Genomic DNA, 14,785 nt, shown 5'->3' with positions numbered 1-14,785 from the left:
TGTTCACTCACCGGGGAACGCGTCCTCACCTACTCCACTCAGGAGAGTATACATATTGTTAGACCGGTCCTCCAAACCGACTAGACTTTTGTTCACCGCTCAAGGCTCCAAGACTTTTTTCTGGACGTCCGCTCCACGACCCGTTCAGTCTTCCACCTGGTTCGCGACACCAGGACTGTCCATCTAGGGTTACCACCACCTAGGACTTTTGGCCGAAGCCCTCGACCCGCCAAGACTTTCCGCCTAGGGTTACCACCCCCTAGGATTTTCTATCTGCCTAACCGTAGCTAGGACTTTTGCCTAAGTACCCTTAGGACTTTCCAGCAAACTCATTCAAATACGTTAGACCACAAATGACCTTAACTTTAAACCCTTTGTCATTATCAAAACTTAGGTTCGATCGTCGGATACTTCTCGCACCAACAGAAGGGGGAATGACGACCATTAAAAGAGGATGAAGGAAACTAAGGGGGTGTGAAAAACAAACTTACTATAAAGAGAGGAAGCCCTAAGAAATCCCTGGGGATAGTGAGAAGGGTTGAAGAAGAAGTCGTAAAAGGGGACGAAAAATAGATTAGAGGGAATATTTGAAACCTTAAAAATCCTAGTAATGTGCCACTTGAGCCAACCGATCATAGGGAGCAGGAGACAGAGGAAGGATTAGAGCCATTGAATTCGAATGACCACCTATCACATCAAACCCTAACTGCAACCTGCACTTCAGACATTTTGGTCACAGGTGCCCACCATGTGGCGGAGAGATACAACCCATATTTATTAAGGATGAAAAATGGTAATCATTTTATGGTCAAAAGACATTCTTATTGCACTAAACATTAATTCTGAGTGGCGTACCTTGTTTTCGAGTTACAACTATAGCGGTGGCAGAATGACGTCAGCTTGAGCCGAATGACTATCATAGACTAAGCGTCCGAGCGAGAAATGAGAAACACAAAGAGACCCAAGTGTCTAGTTAGTCAGCTTGCAACATCCTTCGACTAGACTTGAAAGAGAGGTTTGTGATACGACGAATAAAATAGGACCCCCAAGATCGGTCAAAGCCAAGAAAGCTAGTTGATGTGACGGTCAAAGTCCAAGAGGGGTCAATGTTGGGATCTTAGATGGCTAGAGGGGGGGCGGTGAATAGCCTCTTAAAACTTAAACACAAATTTCTACAAAGAAACTTGTTAGCACAGCGGAATTAGGAAACTAAAACAAAGAGGAAACAAGCACACTAACACACAGATTTACGAGGTTCGGGGATAACTTGCCCCTACTCCTCGGCGTGTCCGTAAGGTGGACGACCCCTCGATCTTCGGTAGATCGCACCCCGGATAAATTCCGGCTAAAGATCCTCCTTCTCGGTGGAGTAACCTCTCCACAAAGTCTCAAGAAATATATATGTTAAAGCACAAGACTTACAGAGCTCGGTGGCAAAGAAGAATGAACTAACGCTTACAACCACGCGAGGATCAGTGGAAACAGAGAACTCACAGATCGCAGTTTCTCACCCGAGAGCTCAAGAACTTAGCACACCACAACGATCAACAGAACGTATCCTTTTTTTTCACTTTCTTGCTTTCTTGTTGTGCTTTCCTCTCGGTTTTTACTGCTTCTTAAGTCTCTGTTCTCTGCTGTCACGGATCGTGGTCAATCTGCACAGAATCGTCGCTGCAGCCAATCCCTCTTCCTCCTTACCTGGTTCTCTGAACTCACACCAATGAAATCACAGCCTTCATTGGTGTCTTCTGAGCTCGAACCAATCACTAGGAGTCAAGCGGATCGCAGCCAGATCACACCAGTAGCCGTTGATGCTTCAAATGCACCATGCGCCGCGAATCACAGCAGAAAGGCCATTTGTCGTATTCCTCTTATGGACTTAATTTGAAATTAGGCTTGGAATGATACCTGTGATCCTGCAAACTCAAAAGCTAACAGCACAGAGGATTATATCACATGAATCAGGCAGATCAAATGCAGTGGAAAAATCGCAGAAACAATGAACAAATCTGTTGTGTGTGTGGATCGGTCACCAGACCGATCCATGGACCGATCAGGACATATCCTGATCGGTCCGCAGCTTGTCTGATCGGTCGTGGAGACCGATCAGACTGCAGGTGGATCGGTCGGCAGACCGATCCCCTGCCTTCTTTTCTTCGTAATATCATCTCCTGATCGGTCTCCAAGACCGATCAGATTGCACTCAGTGTGCTACTGAGTGTTTCTTGATCGGTCTACGGACCGATCAGATTGCACTCAGTGTGCTACTGAGTGTTTCCTGATCGGTCTACAGACCGATCAGATTACACTCAGTGTGCTACTGAGTGATCCATGAAAACTTAGTTTCACTGGATCGGTCTGCCGACCGATCCACTGTCTTATGTATCACTGGATCGGTTTGTCGACCGATCCAATGTACCATGAAATGTCCACTTAGGTCCCTCTCTGACATAGTCCGGAGAACGAGCTACCGAGCCCTCTCCGACTTCGTCAGGTCCAGAGAACGAGCTACCGAGCCCTCTCTGACCTAGTCCGGAGAACGAGCTATCGAGCCCTCTCCGACTTCGTCCGGTCCAGAGAACGAGCTACCGAGCCCTCTCCGACCTAGTCCGGAGAATGAGCTACCGAGCCCTCTCCGACTTCGTCCGGTCCAGAGAACGAGCTACCGAGCCCTCTCTGACCTAGTCCGGAGAATGAGCTCTCTCCGAGCCCTCTCTGACTCCGCGTGCCAAGTTTCCAACTTGGACTTTTCCCTTCCACTTGATCAACCTTGATCATTAATCAAACCGACTTTAATTAATATATGATACAAACTTAAATCCGTGTCAACATCAAAACAACAGCCAGGTCAGACTGTATCAACAATCTCTCCCTTTTTGTTGTTTGACAACACGATTTAAGTTTAGATCAGAAATGTTCTTATTTTCATAATTTTAGGGGAATCAAGATCCTCCCCCTAAGATGGATACACCACCAGAATCCTTCCCATTATCTTCTCCCCTAAAATCAAGCCTTCATACATCTCTAAACTTAGGTATCCTCTCCCCCTTTGTCAAACACCGAAAAGGTGCAAATGAGGTGACAAAACTCAAAAGGCTCCCCCTTAACCCATACTATCTTTTTCTTAATGCACCTAGAGTTCCCTCTAAGTGTATTATATGACAGCAAGAAAGAGAGAAGATACAATCAAGTCATGGCATAGGAACAACATATTAATATGAACTGAAGCATAAGGAAAAGCAAGAAATAGACAAATGAATAGCAAAAATATATGAGTAACATAAGTATCCAGGTCAGACAAAGATATCCAACAAATAGTATCCAACACAGACAGGCAAAGTGACACACAGAATGTATCAATCAATATCCTCAACAGGAGGAACCTCATCATCATCTGCGGGAGGCACGTAACCCTGAGGCGGCATGTTGGAGCTCGAAGGTGGATGGCCCGAGAAATGCTACGGAGGTGGGTAGTTGGCCATCCAGCCCAGAAGCAGCTGCTGCGTCACCAACTGCTGACTGCGTAAGTCATCGTAGCGCTGGTCGATCCGAACACGTAGTCCATGTAGCTCAGCAGACAGCAGCTCATCGTGCTGATCGAAGCGGCTCTCTAGCTCAGCGATCTACCAGCGTAGATCAGGATCGGCCTCATCAGCAGCAGGAGGAGGAGCAGCAACCTGTCGAGGAAGTGCCCGTGGTAACTCTCCCAGACCTCTCCCATCCTTCCACCGAAGAGCCCCATTCTGTCCCAAGATACCGGACTTGGAAAATGCTCGTTTCCCAAGTCGGCAATCCTGTCTGACCATCTCCACTATCCTACCCTTAGACACATCTATCAGAAGGGTCTCGAGCCAATCTGTAATTATATGCCCATAAGGCATATAAATAGTGGAGCTGCTAGGCTGAGTATATGAGATGATCGAAGAATAGATGCTGGACATAATGTCAAAGTTGAGACGCCAACGCAACCCATAAAGCATCAAACAATGATAGGATCGGATCTCTGCTAGAGGTTTGGATGTGATTGGAAGAAGACAGTTTGTGACTACCTTAAAAAGAATATAGTCAGGAGGAGATAGTCTCAGAGCCGCAAAAGTAGGAAACTCGACATCCAACTCATCTAGTCCATCTGGTCTAGGATGACCGAAGAAGTACTCATAGATGGAATCAGGTGAGACATCAAATGGAGGAGGTAAAGGATGGGGCAAATCAGGATAAATGGGAAAATGATCTCCTGAACACATTCGGCAACCTAGATACCCAAAGAATTCTACAACTGAGAAATCGATAGTTCTCTTAGCCACTCTGGTTCTATAAGCACCATCACTGGCCTGATGAAGATTGTTGTAGAATTCAGATACTAGGTCATAGTTGATGTCCCTCTCTAGGTAAACTAACGAGTCAAGTTTATAATAAGCCAGGGTTTCGGATACAGAGGGACAAAACTCATCCATGTACTTTCGATCCACAGATCGACATGGGAGTAGCTTGAATGTCCTCTGTTGAAACGCTTGTTCAAACTGTCGGTTCGGAAATCTCGAAGAAGAAGAAGGTTGAGGTCGGGAGTGTGCCTGGGACTTGGATTTTTTAGCAGATGACTTAGAAGTACCCTCACCGGCTGATTTCTTCCTAAATAAGTCAAAAATGGGACATGGTGGGGCAAATGGGAGTCCACGGGAGCCACAGAGTCGAGAACCGAGACAACACATAGAGATAAACTATGAAAAGAAGCTAAAATGCCAAAAATGAACAGATTTTGGGGAGAAAGGAAGTTACCTGGGCGCCATTTGAGGCTTTCGGAGAAGATGAAGAGAAGAGTCGGGACTGAGGAGAGGTTCGGCTAGGGTTTTCGGCGTGAAATGAGAGGACGAAGAATTGGGGGAAGTTAAAAAGATGGTGATCAGATCATAAGATCAGACGGTTGTCCGATCAGGAGAAATCCTGACCGATCAGGGAACGTCCTGATTGGTCAGGGACTGTCCTGATCAGTCGTGGGATGTCAATTCGGGTGAGTCGGGTCGGGTTGGGTCGGGTTGTTTTTTTTTTTAACCCAACCCGACCCGAACCCGACTTCAACCCAAAACACCTCAACCCGACCAACCCGATCAACCCGAACCCGACCCATATAACCCGAAAATCCGATTCAAAACGACTTTTTTGGGATATTTTCCCTATAATTCTTCACTTTTATCTCAATACTCCATCATTATCATACAAACATGATATTAATATACATAAAAACATCTAAATTTTAAAATAAAATTGATTTAACCCCCACAAAACCATATTTAAGTCAACCGTCAACAACCCGACCCGACCCAACGAAAATATTTAACCTCCAACCCTCCACTGAACCGACCCGAACTAAAATGCCAACCGACCTATTTTTTTCGGTCGATTTGGATCGGTCGTAGAGACCGATCAGGTATCATCCTGATCAGTCCCTGGACCGATCAGTGTCTGATAATCAGTGATTTTAGTCTCTGAAATTCGTATCGAAAGCTCTGAAACTTGGTTCAACAACTTCCAAGTTCATAACCTAGGATCTAAAGAGCCCACAGATTATATTCAGTGATACCAATGAATATTTCCTAATGATGAGCTCTAATGATTTGGAATTATTTAGGGCTCGAAAGTTTCAGATACTTCATAACAAATGTATTGAATCTCAAGGTTTCAAAACCAGAGAAGTTTGTTTTGTTTGTTTGCTGAAACTATGGTCTATAGTGAACCAAGGTAGTAAATCTGACTCAGGCTATCGGTTCAAAATATATCCTTGCTATGAGTAGTTACAAGTTTGTCAAAATATGTCAAAATTTCTTCACCAACTTGTCCTATTTTCAATCAAAATCAGGAATGTATCAATCAAGGGTATCAATCAACACATCAACAAGGTTAGATGATTTCTAGACACAGGTCCAACCAAGATTCCTTGGTTGGAATATATGAGTAAGATCTAGGAGCCAAATACACATGAATTATGTAATGACCTTCCCCATACTCAATTTATGTCTCTTCAACCTAATTATTCAAGGGATGCATGATACATTTTGAATAATTTGGTTGATCCTAGCATCTCACCCCATATATAGCAAACAAAAACAATTTGTTAAACCTTATAGTTTGTGTGAGATGTCCCCAAGTTGCCCAAATTAATTTCCCAATTTCTCTTGTAGTTTTAGTTGTCCTTATTGATCATGATGAAATCCTAATGGCCTATTGAGCCAAACACATCCCCAATTCTCTCCTTAAATGACTAAATTCATTTTCTGGAAGGGGTTTGGTGAAAATGTCGGCTAAGTTTGACTTTGACTCAACATATGTGAGTGCAATGTCTCCCCTAGCTACGTGATCTCTAATGAAGTGATGACGCACTTCAATGTGTTTGGTCCTTGAATGATGGACTGGATTTTTCGTTAGGTTTATTGTGCTAATGTTGTCACACAACACTTGCACTCCTTTATATGAAAGTCCATAATCTTCTAGAGTGTGAATCATCCACAACAATTGTGATACACTCTCTCCCATGACAATGTATTCAGCCTCGGTCTTGGAGAGAGCAACACAATGTTGCTTCCGACTTGACCAACTAACCAATGATGATCCTAAGAATTGGCAACCCCCACTAGTGCTTTTCCGATCCAATTTGCATCCAGCATAATCGGAATCGGTATAGCCTATCAAATCAAAAGACTCCGTACGAGGGTACCACAGTCCTACTCTAATTGTGCCCTTGAGATATCTTAGAATTCTCTTAACTGCAGTTAAATGAGATTCCTTGGCACAAACTTGATATCTAGCGCACATACCCACAGCAAAAAGTATGTCCGACCGACTAGATATAGAAGACTACCGATCATGCTTCTATATTGCGTTAGATCAACTGGTTTCCCACTCTCATCATTGTCAAGACGAGTGTTTGTCGCCATTGGAGTGGATACTTCCTTAGAGTCACTCATTTTGAATTTTTTGAGCATCTCTTGAGTGTATTTCGTCTGATGGACATAAATTTCATCTCGAGTTTATTTGATTTCAAGTCCAAGGAAGAATGCCAATTCTCCTACTAGACTCATCTCAAACTCACTTTCCATGTGAGAAATAAATTCATTCAAATAGCCCTTGTTATTTGAGCCACAAATTATGTCATCGACATACACTTGGGCTACAAAAATGTTTTCACCATCTCTACGTAGAAATAGTGTTGGGTCTATTTGACCTCTTACAAAACCCTTTTCTAGTAAATATGTTGACAACCTTTCGTACCAAGCTCGTGGTGCTTGTTTAAGCCCATAAAGTGCTTTCTTGAGCTTGTACACATGGTTTGGAGCTTCGGTATTCACAAACCCCAGTGGTTGTTCAACATAGACTTCTTCTTTAATAAAGCCATTTAAAAAGGCAGATTTAACATCCATTTGATAGAGCTTGAAACCTCTATGTGCAGCAAAAGCTAGCATCAAACGAATGGACTCTAATCGGGCCACGGGAGCATAAGTCTCATCATAATCAAGACCTTCGACTTGACTATAGCCCTTGGCTATAAGTCTTGCCTTGTTTCTTACAACTTCTCCCTTTTGATTTAACTTATTTTTGAAGACCCATTTAGTTCCAATAATGGTGGTCTTCTTAGGTCTAGGAACTAAGTCCCACACTTGGCTCCTTTCAAATTGACCTAACTCATCTTGCATAGCTATGATCCAATCAAGATCACGCAATGCCTCATCAACTAATTTTGGTTCAATCTCTGAGATCAATGTGACTTCATTAGACTCATTTCTAAAGAATGACCTAGTCCTAACCCCTTGTTAGATGTCTCGCACAATTTGGTCTTGGGGATGACTAGTGGCTATCCTAGATTGTCTTGGTGTTGGTGGTGCCTCATGAATGGTTTCACTAGGCACAGGCAAGGACTCAATATCAGGCAAAAGGATCAGATTGAGTTCTTTGTTGCCTTTGCTCATTATCATCAGAGTCAACTTTGACTCTTTCTATGTCTCGATCATTCAAACTTAGCCTTCTAAGTTCAAATTGAATTTCTCCTACATCCCTTGATTGATCATTTACGTTAGGGATTTCTTCAAAAGCTACATCAGAGGACTCTTCAATCAATTTAGTCCTATTGTTATAGACTCGATAGGCTTTGCTTATGAGCGAGTACCCGACCAGTATCCCTTCATCAGCCTTGGCCGAAAATTTTCCAAGATGGTCCTTGGTGTTCAAAATAAACATCTTACAACCAAACACCCTAAGATGTTTAATCGTAGGGGGTTTTCCAAACTAAAGTTCATGGGGAGTCTTTCCTAAAAACCTATGTATCAGGATTCGATTTTGCACAAAGCAAGCTGTATTTACAGCTTCAGCCCATAAGTAACTCGGTAGTGAGTACTCATTGAGCATACTTCGTGCAGCCTCTTGTAAGACTCGGTTCTTTCTCTCCACAACCCCATTTTGCTGTGGGGTCCTTGGAGTAGAGAAATCATGCCTATATCCCTTTTCTTGACAGAATTCTAAAAACCTATGATTTTGAAATTCCCCACCATGATCACTTCTAATGGTTTTAATTGTTGTTGATTTTTCATTTTCAGTTCTTCTACAAAAGAAAATAAAAATATCTATGGTTTGATCCTTAGTTTTCAAAAAGAAGGTCCATGTATACCTAGTAAAGTCATCAATAATCACCAAACAGTATCTACTTCCATTTAATGAAATAACACTACTGCAATCAAACAAATCCATATGTAATAAGTCTAAGGCAGTAGTTGTACTTACAGTGCTTTTACCTTTATGAGGCGCTTTAGTTTGCTTACCCTTCTGACATGCATCACACAATTTGGTCTTTTGGTACTTGATGCTTGGTAAGCCTCGCACTAACCCTTTGTTGACCAGCTTCCGGATATTCTTCATGTTCACATGAGCCAACCTCCTATGCCAAAGCCATGATTCTTCTTCTTTTGACATGAAACACTTAGCAAGAGCATTAGTAGCACTTTTAAAAGAAACTTGATAAATGTTATCTACCCTTGTGCCTACTAATACCGTGTCAAGTGTGTCAATGTTTTTGACTAGACATTGACTCGAATGAAACTCAATTGTGTAACCCGTATCACACAATTGACTGACACTTAGAAGATTAAAAGTCATCCCCTTGACTAGAAGGACATTCTTGATTTGGAGATATTCGGATATATGAATGTCTCCAACCCCTATAACCTTAAGGCTACCATTATTACCAAAGGACACATTACCTCTATTTTATTTTGAATGGTAGAAAATAGTGACTTGTCCCCGGTCATGTGCTTGGAGCATCCACTATCAACAAACCAAGTTGATAGATGCTCCCCCTTTACCAATGCCTACAAGACACGAAAGATAGATGTGTTAGGTACCCAAATCTTGGGATCTAATGCATCTACAATGAAAGACTTAGACACTCATGCCTTTGTTACCTTCTTCCTAGTCTCATGAACCCTAGAAACATGCGATCTATGAAATTGGGTTCTTGACACTAAAGAAATAAAGCTAGACTCCTTAGGTTGGTATCCTAATCCAGCCTTGTTGTAGACCGCCCTTTGGGCATTTAGAATCATGTCTAGGGTCTTAGAGCTAGCTGAGAATTTTTCAAACATTTTCTTGAGTTTCTCAACCTCACCCTTCAAGGCCTTGTTCTCATCCTCAAGGACCTCTAGATGTAGGTCATCAACCTCATCTTCCCTAAGGGCCCTCAAGTTTTCTACTTCTTCTTTTAATGATTTATTTTCTGTTTTTGATTTTTTAAGCAAGGTAGACAAATGTGTAATAGTTTTATAGCATTTTTCTAAGTGAGAAGAGGTTACCTCTTCATCATCCGAAGATGATGAAGCCGCGGCTGAAGTGCTTGAGTCATCACTCTCGGACTCGGACTCCTCCCTTGCCATGAGTGCCAATTGCCGAGTACTCTTCTCCTTCTTCTCTTCCTCCTCCGATGAGCTTGAGGAAGATTCATCCCAAGTGGCCTTGAGAGCTTTCTTCTTCTTGGCTCTTTCCTCCTTCTTTTTGGCCCGTTCCTCCTTGAGTTTTGGACACTCACTCCGGTAGTGGCCTTTCTTGCTACACTCATAAAATGTAACATTAGTCTTATCGATATTTTGATCATTAGGTTTACCTTTTCCTTTGTATCTTCGGCTTCTTCTCATAATTCTCCTCACGAAGTTGGCCATCTCGCTTGATGATGATCCACCTTCATCATCAGACTCGGAGGAGGATGTAGATGAAGAAATCTCTTTCTCCTTCTTCTTTTCCCTCTTTCTTCTTCCATCCTTGTTCTTTGGTCCTGCAACTAAGGCAATACCTTTCTCTCTTTGACCTTTGTTAGCAAGTTCATGAAGTTCCATTTCACAAAAGAATTCGTCTAATTTAACAATGGAAAGATCCTTGGAAACCTTGTAGGCATCTACCATAGATGACCACAAGGCATTCCTTGGAAAGGCTTTAAGAGCGTACCTTACTAGATCGCGATTCTCCACGCGTTCATCCACGGAATGTAGACCATTGATGATTTCCTTGAACCTCCCATGTAGTTCACTTACCGTTTCGTTTTCCTTCATGGTGAGATTTTGTAGTTGATTCAAGAATAGGTCTCTCTTGGCTATCCGAGAATCATGAGTTCCTTCTTGGAGCTCGATAAGTTTGTTCCATAAATCTTTTGCACTCGAGAATGGACCTACCTTGACGAGTTGGTCCTTGGCAATCCCACATTGTAAGGTGACTACCGCCTTGGCATCGGCTTGCCCTTTACGAGTTTGTTCGGTAGACCACCTTGATGAATCGAGTTCCTTACCTTCTTCGTCCTTCGGTGGTGTGAATCCTTCCTTGACCGAGAACCACATGGAGATATCAGTCTTGAGGTAATACTCCATGCGGCTCTTCCAATATTGGAAATCTGTTCCATCGAAGAAGGGTGGTCTGTTGGTGCTGAATCCTTCCTTCATGGCCATCTTCTTGCTCCTTAGGATGTTAGTCCAGATGAAGAGCACCAGGCTCTAATACCACTTGTTGGGATCTTAGATGGCTAGAGGGGGGTGAATAGCCTCTTAAAACTTAAACACAAATTTCTACAAAGAAACTTGTTAGCACAGCGGAATTAGGAAACTAAAACAAAGAGGAAACAAGCACACTAACACACAGATTTACGAGGTTCGGGGATAACTTGCCCCTACTCCTCGGCGTGTCCGTAAGGTGGACGACCCCTTGATCTTCTGTAGATCGCACCCCGGATAAATTCCGGCTAAAGATCCTTCTTCTCGGTGGAGTAACCTCTCCACAAAGTCTCAAGAAATATATATGTTAAAGCACAAGACTTACAGAGCTCGGTGGCAAAGAAGAATGAACTAACGCTTACAACCACGCGAGGATCAGTGGAAACAGTGAACTCACAGATCGCAGTTTCTCACCCGAGAGCTCAAGAACTTAGCACACCACAACGATCAACAGAACGTATCCTTTTTTCACTTTCTTGCTTTCTTGTTGTTCTTTCCTCTCGGTTTTTACTGCTTCTTAAGCCTCTGTTCTCTGCTGTCACGGATCGTGGTCAATCTGCACAGAATCGTCGCTGCAGCCAATCCCTCTTACTCCTTACCTGGTTCTCTGAACTCACACCAATGAAATCACAGTCTTCACTGGTGTCTTTTGAGCTCGAACCAATTACCAGGAGTCAAGCGGATCGCAGCCAGATCACACCAGTAACCGTTGATGCTTCAAATGCACCATGCGTCGCGAATCACAGCAGAAAGGCCATTTGTCGTATTCCTCTTATGGACTTAATTTGAAATTAGGCTTGGAATGATACCTGTGATCCTGCAAACTCAAAAGCTAACAGCACAGAGGATTATATCACATGAATCAGGCAGATCAAATGCAGTGGAAAAATCACAAAAATAGTGAACAAATCTGTTGTGTGTGTGGATCGGTCACCAGACCGATCCATGGACCGATCAGGACATATCCTGATCGGTCCGCAGCTTGTCTGATCGGTCGTGGAGACCGATCAGACTGCAGGTGGATCGGTCGGCAGACCGATCCCCTGCCTTCTTTTCTTCGCAATATCATCTCCTGATCGGTCTCCAAGACCGATCAGATTGCACTCAGTGTGCTACTGAGTGTTTCCTGATCGGTCTACAGACCGATCAGATTACACTCAGTGTGCTACTGAGTGATCCATGGAAACTTAGTTTCACTGGATCGGTCTGCCGACCGATCCACTGTCTTATGTATCACTGGATCGGTCTGCCGACCGATCCAATGTACCATGAAATGTCCACTTAGGTCCCTCTCTGACCTAGTCCGGAGAACGAGCTACCGAGCCCTCTCCGACTTCGTCAGGTCCAGAGAACGAGCTACCGAGCCCTCTCTGACCTAGTCCGGAGAACGAGCTACCGAGCCCTCTCCGACTTCGTCCGGTCCAGAGAACGAGCTACCGAGCCCTCTCCGACCTAGTCCGGAGAACGAGCTACCGAGCCCTCTCTGACTCCGCGTGCCAAGTTTCCAACTTGGACTTTTCCCTTCCACTTGATCAACCTTGATCATTAATCAAACCGAGTTTAATTAACATCTGATACAAACTTAAATCCGTGTCAACATCAAAACAACAGCCAGGTCAGACTGTATCAACAGTCAACACTCGGGGTACACCTTGACCGAATAGTAAGCCAATCGAACCTCTTGTCCGCTCAGATCCCGAGTCCTCCTAGTTCAATAGAATCTCGAGCTGAGTCCTCTCGGCTCGGCCAGACCCCTTGTCCAAGCGGATACTGAGTCCTCAAAGAGGCAGAGTCCTCAAGAAAGTCGAGTCCTCTAGATAGTTAGCATTCCTTAGCCAACCCAACCCCATTCAAGAGCGATGTCTGATTGGACGTTAAAGGGGACTCAATCGTCTTACTCTCAGAGTGTATTAATGGCCTATTAACGCAACAGCTTAATATTCTTTTTTGACGTTTTGTATAACTATTATTAGAGAATTAAGGGAATATTCCTTGTGTAATTCTTATGACAAAAGCTTCTATCCTGCAAAGCACAAAAATAGTGGACCTATTTTAGGGAAAGTTGTTAGAATGTCAGAATAGTCGGTCCTATTTTAGAAATGCATTGATATTCGTATAGAGAAAAACAACAATACATAAGAGGTCTCCACCCACAAGAATAGGTACGCTTCGCTATCAGAGTTCATAATTCGTCATCACTGTTCTTCATCATTTTCTTCAGCTTTCTATCTGACATGAATGTCGGAATGTCTGCGCTAGGGACTCCTTCTTGACCCGGTTACTGACGCTTCCCTCTTCTAGTTTTTCTCTTTGACATGCAAAATCGAGAGTAGCACCAGGTTCCTTATGCTCAAAGTTTTCTTACCGTCAACCTCAACACCACCTAGCTGGCTATCCGTTTTCCTCGATTTTAAACATGATCACTAACCAACTAGGTTATAAGCTATTTATTTAATAACCTAATCAACTAGGTTATAATAGATTGATATTTTTATCTGTTAGTTAATTATTTAAAAACTAATGGAATTTATTTACTATATCATTATCTTTAATAGTTGAAAGAAAAAGTAAGAGAGAGAAAAAAAAAATCTTTAATAGTTTATTTATATTAGTGTGATTGAAAATATAGAGAAAAGAGTAAACATAATTCAGATAATTAGACGGTTGATTTCGATAGTTGAGGGAGAGGAGAATAATTTTTATTTTTATTTTAAATAATTTTGATCTTCAACTGTAACGAATCATGAATTGATAGTTTTAGATCGACTTACTAAGAATCATCAAATTAATGATTTCAATCATTGAACGGTCGATTTCGAATTATGATCAGACCTATCTCTTCCTTACCTAATGCTTTGTATAATGAATATGTGTCTCTTTGGGGCGGTACGATGATTAAGACATGAGATGTTACCACATGAGGTCTTGGGGTCGAAACTCATAACCTCCCCCATGTCTTGGTCATTTGCACTAATGGCTAGTAGCCACCCGTGATTTTCCTCCTCCGTATTAGTCTAGAGACAGGTTGATGGAGACGTTGGGGACGAGCAAATCACCTTGATGCCATTTGTATAATGAATATGCATCTCCAATTGCTACGAACTTAATGATTAATACTAAATAAAAATTACAATTTGAAAGATTAAATATGGTGTTGCTAGGCCTTTTTGTTTTAATAATTCAGGTGTTTGACTTATGGCCAAATTGGTGTTGCTAAATTTTTAAGTTATAAAATGACTAAATCAATTTATCTTATTTAAAAATTGAACTCCAAATTAATCCTCATTTGAACCAACATAATTTTAAGGGTGTATTTAGTTCGGGATTATTCTTGATAACCTTAGTTATCCATCCAAGGTTATCAACAAAAACCTTATTTGGTTTAGGTATTCGATGATTCCCAAGTAATGTTTCATGCCCGACACGTCAACAAAAGGGTCATGCAGCCCGGAATCGGAAAACCTCAGAAAACTAAGGGTGCGTTTGGTTTACACCGTTTTCATTTTCATTTTCTGGAAAACGCGCGTTTTCTAGAAAACAGAAAATGACTTTTTGTCATTCTCTGTTTTTCTAGAAAACGATAGCCAAATTTTTAGAAAATGCACGCGGAAAACGCAAACCAAACACCGTTTTTCAGAAAACGCGCGTTTTCCGGAAAATGAAAATGGAAAACGCGCATACCAAACGCCCCTTAAGGTTTTTGTTGATTCCGGGATTAACGAATTTTTTTTACCAAAAATATCCTCCGATAAGAAAAAACATGAAAAAAGAGA

Source organism: Zingiber officinale, chromosome 10B, assembly GCF_018446385.1.
Source record: "Zingiber officinale cultivar Zhangliang chromosome 10B, Zo_v1.1, whole genome shotgun sequence".
NCBI lineage: Eukaryota > Viridiplantae > Streptophyta > Magnoliopsida > Zingiberales > Zingiberaceae > Zingiber > Zingiber officinale.
This window is presented reverse-complemented; position numbering follows the sequence as displayed.